The sequence below is a fragment of the Petromyzon marinus genome, chromosome 23 (genome assembly GCF_048934315.1).
Source record: "Petromyzon marinus isolate PM22_M1 ecotype Great Lakes invasive population chromosome 23, UKy_Petmar_22M1.pri1.0, whole genome shotgun sequence".
NCBI lineage: Eukaryota > Metazoa > Chordata > Hyperoartia > Petromyzontiformes > Petromyzontidae > Petromyzon > Petromyzon marinus.
In genome coordinates this window covers 13,412,501-13,417,500 of record NC_133689.1, presented here as the reverse complement: position 1 = coordinate 13,417,500, position 5,000 = coordinate 13,412,501, and the positions used below count along the sequence as shown (strand labels likewise).

The following is a 5,000-nucleotide window of genomic DNA, read 5'->3' as shown; positions in this document are numbered from 1 at the left end:
GTCTGATCTCGGAAGCTAAGCATGGTCGAGCCTGGTTAGTACTTGGATGGGAGACTGCCTGGGAATACCAGGTGTTGTAGGCTTTTGCATTGTTGTATCTGGATGGGTCGCTTTTTACACTTCGACTCATCCAGTTAGTGCACCTGCCAATTTCACGTCGATATGGTGTACTGCATTGGGATCAATATTTTTTGTAAAATACTGTTTGATGCCACTCTTTCGGGGCTAAACCAGGAGCTCAGAATAAACGTTTTCACGAACGATGACCTCCAGGAGTATAGATGAATGTTGATTGTTTTATACATATGAGTGTTCGACAGGTCTGTGCAAGCACGGCCTACGACCATATCACCTTGAATGCGCCCGATCTTGTCTGATCTCGGAAGCTAAGCATGGTCGAGCCTGGTTAGTACTTGGATGGGAGACTGCCTGGGAATACCAGGTGTTGTAGGATTTTGCATTGTTGTATCTGGATGGGTCGCTTTTTACACTTCGACTCATCCAGTGAGTGCACCTGCCAATTTCACGTCGATATGGTGTACTGCATTGGGATCAATATTTTTTGTAATATAATGTTTGATGCCACTCTTTCGGGGCTCAACCAGGAGCTCAGACACAGGTCACTGCAGAGTGGGCTGGTAGGACAAGTCTCTGCGCTGTCTATTACTGATTTTATACACCCAACAGCACGAGATTTCATTTAATCAAAGTATTGAAATGGGACGGACGGACGGACACATTAATCTATTGCAGGCTGTTACACTCAGTTTACAACTTCGTTTCTACCAATATAAAGGTTTTTTGAACGATGACCTCCAGAAGTATAGTTGAATGTTGATTGTTTAATACATCTGAATGTGCGACAGGTCTTTCCAAGCATGGCCTACGACCATCTCACCCTGAATGCGCCTGATCTCGTCTGATCTCGGAAGCTAAGCAGTGTCGAGCCTGGTTAGTACTTGGATGGGAGACTGCCTGGGAATACCAGGTGTTGTAGGCTTTTGCATTGTTGTATCTGGATGGGTCGCTTTTTACACTTCGACTCATCCAGTTAGTGCACCTGCCAATTTCACGTCGATATGGTGTACTGCATTGGGATCAATATTTTTTGTAAAATACTGTTTGATGCCACTCTTTCGGGGCTAAACCAGGAGCTCAGAATAAACGTTTTCACGAGCGATGACCTCCAGGAGTATAGTTGAATGTTGATTGTTTTATACATATGAGTGTTCGACAGGTCTCTGCAAGCACGGCCTACGACCATATCACCCTGAATGCGCCCGATCTCGTCTGATCTCGGAAGCTAAGCATGGTCGAGCCTGGTTAGTACTTGGATGGGAGACTGCCTGGGAATACCAGGTGTTGTAGGCTTTTGCATTGTTGTATCTGGATGGGTCGCTTTTTACACTTCGACTCATCCAGTTAGTGCACCTGCCAATTTCACGTCGATATGGTGTACTGCATTGGGATCAATATTTTTTGTAAAATACTGTTTGATGCCACTCTTTCGGGGCTAAACCAGGAGCTCAGAATAAACGTTTTCACGAACGATGACCTCCAGGAGTATAGATGAATGTTGATTGTTTTATACATATGAGTGTTCGACAGGTCTGTGCAAGCACGGCCTACGACCATATCACCTTGAATGCGCCCGATCTTGTCTGATCTCGGAAGCTAAGCATGGTCGAGCCTGGTTAGTACTTGGATGGGAGACTGCCTGGGAATACCAGGTGTTGTAGGATTTTGCATTGTTGTATCTGGATGGGTCGCTTTTTACACTTCGACTCATCCAGTGAGTGCACCTGCCAATTTCACGTCGATATGGTGTACTGCATTGGGATCAATATTTTTTGTAATATAATGTTTGATGCCACTCTTTCGGGGCTCAACCAGGAGCTCAGACACAGGTCACTGCAGAGTGGGCTGGTAGGACAAGTCTCTGCGCTGTCTATTACTGATTTTATACACCCAACAGCACGAGATTTCATTTAATCAAAGTATTGAAATGGGACGGACGGACGGACACATTAATCTATTGCAGGCTGTTACACTCAGTTTACAACTTCGTTTCTACCAATATAAAGGTTTTTTGAACGATGACCTCCAGAAGTATAGTTGAATGTTGATTGTTTAATACATCTGAATGTGCGACAGGTCTTTCCAAGCATGGCCTACGACCATCTCACCCTGAATGCGCCTGATCTCGTCTGATCTCAGAAGCTAAGCAGTGTCGAGCCTGGTTAGTACTTGGATGGGAGACTGCCTGGGAATACCAGGTGTTGTAGTCTTTTGCATTGTTGTATCTGGATGGGTCGCTTTTTACACTTCGACTCATCCAGTTAGTGCACCTGCCAATTTCACGTCGATATGGTGTACTGCATTGGGATCAATATTTTTTGTAAAATACTGTTTGATGCCACTCTTTCGGGGCTAAACCAGGAGCTCAGAATAAACGTTTTCACGAGCGATGACCTCCAGGAGTATAGGTGAATGTTGATTGTTTTATACATATGAGTGTTCGACAGGTCTCTGCAAGCACGGCCTACGACCATATCACCCTGAATGCGCCCGATCTCGTCTGATCTCGGAAGCTAAGCATGGTCGAGCCTGGTTAGTACTTGGATGGGAGACTGCCTGGGAATACCAGGTGTTGTAGGCTTTTGCATTGTTGTATCTGGATGGGTCGCTTTTTACACTTCGACTCATCCAGTTAGTGCACCTTCCAATTTCACGTCGATATGGTGTACTGCATTGGGATCAATATTTTTTGTAAAATACTGTTTGATGCCACTCTTTCGGGGCTCAACCAGGAGCTCAGAAACAGGTCCCTGCAGAGTGGGCTGGTAGGACAAGTCTCTGCGCTGTCTATTACTGATTTTATACACCCAACAGCACGAGAATTCATTTCATTAAAGTATTGAAAGGGGACGGACGGACGGACACATTAATCTATTGCAGGCTGGTACACTCAGTTTACAACTTCGTTTCTACCAATATAAAGGTTTTTTGAGCGATGACCTCCAGAAGTATAGTTGAATGTTGATTGTTTAATACATCTGAATGTGCGACAGGTCTTTCCAAGCATGGCTTACGACCATCTCACCCTGAATGTGCCCGATTTCGTCTGATCTCGGAAGCTAAGCAAAGTCGAGCCTGGTTAGTACTTGGATGGGAGACTGCCTGGGAATACCAGGTGTTGTAGGCTTTTGCATTGTTGTATCTGGATGGGTCGCTTTTTACACTTCGACTCATCCAGTTAGTGCACCTGCCAATTTCACGTCGATATGGTGTACTGCATTGGGATCAATATTTTTTGTAACATACTGTTTGATGCCACTCTTTCGGGGCTAAACCAGGAGCTCAGAATAAACGTTTTCACGAGCGATGACCTCCAGGAGTATAGTTGAATGTTGATTGTTTTAAACATATGAGTGTTCGACAGGTCTCTGCAAGCACGGCCTACGACCATATCACCCTGAATGCGCCCGATCTCGTCTGATCTCGGAAGCTAAGCATGGTCGAGCCTGGTTAGTACTTGGATGGGAGACTGCCTGGGAATACCAGGTGTTGTAGGCTTTTGCATTGTTGTATCTGGATGGGTCGCTTTTTACACTTCGACTCATCCAGTGAGTGCACCTGCCAATTTCACGTCGATATGGTGTACTGCATTGGGATCAATATTTTTTGTAATATAATGTTTGATGCCATTCTTTTGGGGCTCAACCAGGAGCTCAGAAACAGGTCCCTGCAGAGTGGGCTGGTAGGACAAGTCTCTGCGCTGTCTATTACTGATTTTATACACCCAACAGCACGAGATTTCACTTCGTTAAAGTATTGAAAGGGGACGGACGGACGGACACATTAATCTATTGCAGGCTGGTACACTCAGTTTACAACTTCGTTTCTACCAGTATAAAGGTTTTTTGAGCGATGACCTCCAGAAGTATAGTTGAATGCTGATTGTTTAATACATCTGAATGTGCGACAGGTCTTTCCAAGCATGGCCTACGACCATATCACCCTGAATGCGCCCGATCTCGTCTGATCTCGGAAGCTAAGCATGGTCGAGCCTGGTTAGTACTTGGATGGGAGACTGCCTGGGAATACCAGGTGTTGTAGGCTTTTGCATTGTTGTATCTGGATGGGTCGCTTTTTACACTTCGACTCATCCAGTTAGTGCACCTTCCAATTTCACGTCGATATGGTGTACTGCATTGGGATCAATATTTTTTGTAAAATACTGTTTGATGCCACTCTTTCGGGGCTAAACCAGGAGCTCAGAATAAACGTTTTCACGAGCGATGACCTCCAGGAGTATAGTTGAATGTTGATTGTTTTATACATATGAGTGTTCGACAGGTCTGTGCAAGCACGGCCTACGACCATATCACCTTGAATGCGCCCGATCTTGTCTGATCTCGGAAGCTAAGCATGGTCGAGCCTGGTTAGTACTTGGATGGGAGACTGCCTGGGAATACCAGGTGTTGTAGGCTTTTGCATTGTTCTATCTGGATGGGTCGCTTTTTACACTTCGACTCATCCAGTGAGTGCACCTGCCAATTTCACGTCGATATGGTGTACTGCATTGGGATCAATATTTTTTGTAATATAATGTTTGATGCCACTCTTTCGGGGCTAAACCAGGAGCTCAGAGTAAACGTTTTCACGAGCGATGACCTCCAGGAGTATAGTTGAATGTTGATTGTTTTATACATATGAGTGTTCGACAGGTCTGTGCAAGCACGGCCTACGACCATATCACCTTGAATGCGCCCGATCTTGTCTGATCTCGGAAGCTAAGCATGGTCGAGCCTGGTTAGTACTTGAATGGGAGACTGCCTGGGAATACCAGGTGTTGTAGGATTTTGCATTGTTGTATCTGGATGGGTCGCTTTTACACTTCGACTCATCCAGTGAGTGCACCTGCCAATTTCACGTCGATATGGTGTACTGCATTGGGATCAATATTTTTTGTAAAATACTGTTTGATGCCACTCTTT

The 5,000-nt window shown here is 45.2% G+C and overlaps 11 non-coding genes and 1 pseudogene across 11 annotated transcripts in view; all 12 read left to right on the top strand.

Annotated features, from left to right (window-relative positions):
* The window catches only part of LOC142928645 (5S ribosomal RNA), a 119-nt gene extending 36 nt beyond the window's left edge, over window positions 1-83 (top strand). The window contains exon 1 of the ribosomal RNA XR_012944955.1: window positions 1-83. This exon is cut by the window's left edge and continues 36 nt beyond it. This is a non-coding gene — a ribosomal RNA (5S ribosomal RNA).
* Window positions 84-335: 252 nt separating this feature from the next.
* Window positions 336-454, top strand: LOC142927002 (5S ribosomal RNA). The gene has a single exon (XR_012943926.1). It is a non-coding gene; the product is annotated as a 5S ribosomal RNA (ribosomal RNA).
* Window positions 455-881: 427 nt separating this feature from the next.
* LOC142926951 (5S ribosomal RNA) lies at window positions 882-1,000 on the top strand. The gene has a single exon (XR_012943875.1). It is a non-coding gene; the product is annotated as a 5S ribosomal RNA (ribosomal RNA).
* A 252-nt stretch (window positions 1,001-1,252) lies between these two features.
* LOC142928644 (5S ribosomal RNA) lies at window positions 1,253-1,371 on the top strand. Its single transcript, XR_012944954.1, has one exon. It is a non-coding gene; the product is annotated as a 5S ribosomal RNA (ribosomal RNA).
* Window positions 1,372-1,623: 252 nt separating this feature from the next.
* On the top strand, window positions 1,624-1,742 carry LOC142927001 (5S ribosomal RNA). Its single transcript, XR_012943925.1, has one exon. It is a non-coding gene; the product is annotated as a 5S ribosomal RNA (ribosomal RNA).
* Window positions 1,743-2,169: 427 nt separating this feature from the next.
* Window positions 2,170-2,288, top strand: LOC142927049 (5S ribosomal RNA). Its single transcript, XR_012943973.1, has one exon. It is a non-coding gene; the product is annotated as a 5S ribosomal RNA (ribosomal RNA).
* Window positions 2,289-2,540: 252 nt separating this feature from the next.
* Window positions 2,541-2,659, top strand: LOC142928643 (5S ribosomal RNA). Its single transcript, XR_012944953.1, has one exon. It is a non-coding gene; the product is annotated as a 5S ribosomal RNA (ribosomal RNA).
* Window positions 2,660-3,086: 427 nt separating this feature from the next.
* Window positions 3,087-3,205, top strand: LOC142928135 (5S ribosomal RNA; annotated as a pseudogene).
* Window positions 3,206-3,457: 252 nt separating this feature from the next.
* LOC142928641 (5S ribosomal RNA) lies at window positions 3,458-3,576 on the top strand. Its single transcript, XR_012944951.1, has one exon. It is a non-coding gene; the product is annotated as a 5S ribosomal RNA (ribosomal RNA).
* Window positions 3,577-4,003: 427 nt separating this feature from the next.
* On the top strand, window positions 4,004-4,122 carry LOC142928640 (5S ribosomal RNA). Its single transcript, XR_012944950.1, has one exon. It is a non-coding gene; the product is annotated as a 5S ribosomal RNA (ribosomal RNA).
* Window positions 4,123-4,374: 252 nt separating this feature from the next.
* On the top strand, window positions 4,375-4,493 carry LOC142926010 (5S ribosomal RNA). Its single transcript, XR_012942934.1, has one exon. It is a non-coding gene; the product is annotated as a 5S ribosomal RNA (ribosomal RNA).
* A 252-nt stretch (window positions 4,494-4,745) lies between these two features.
* On the top strand, window positions 4,746-4,864 carry LOC142927369 (5S ribosomal RNA). The gene has a single exon (XR_012944294.1). It is a non-coding gene; the product is annotated as a 5S ribosomal RNA (ribosomal RNA).
* Window positions 4,865-5,000: the final 136 nt, after the last annotated feature.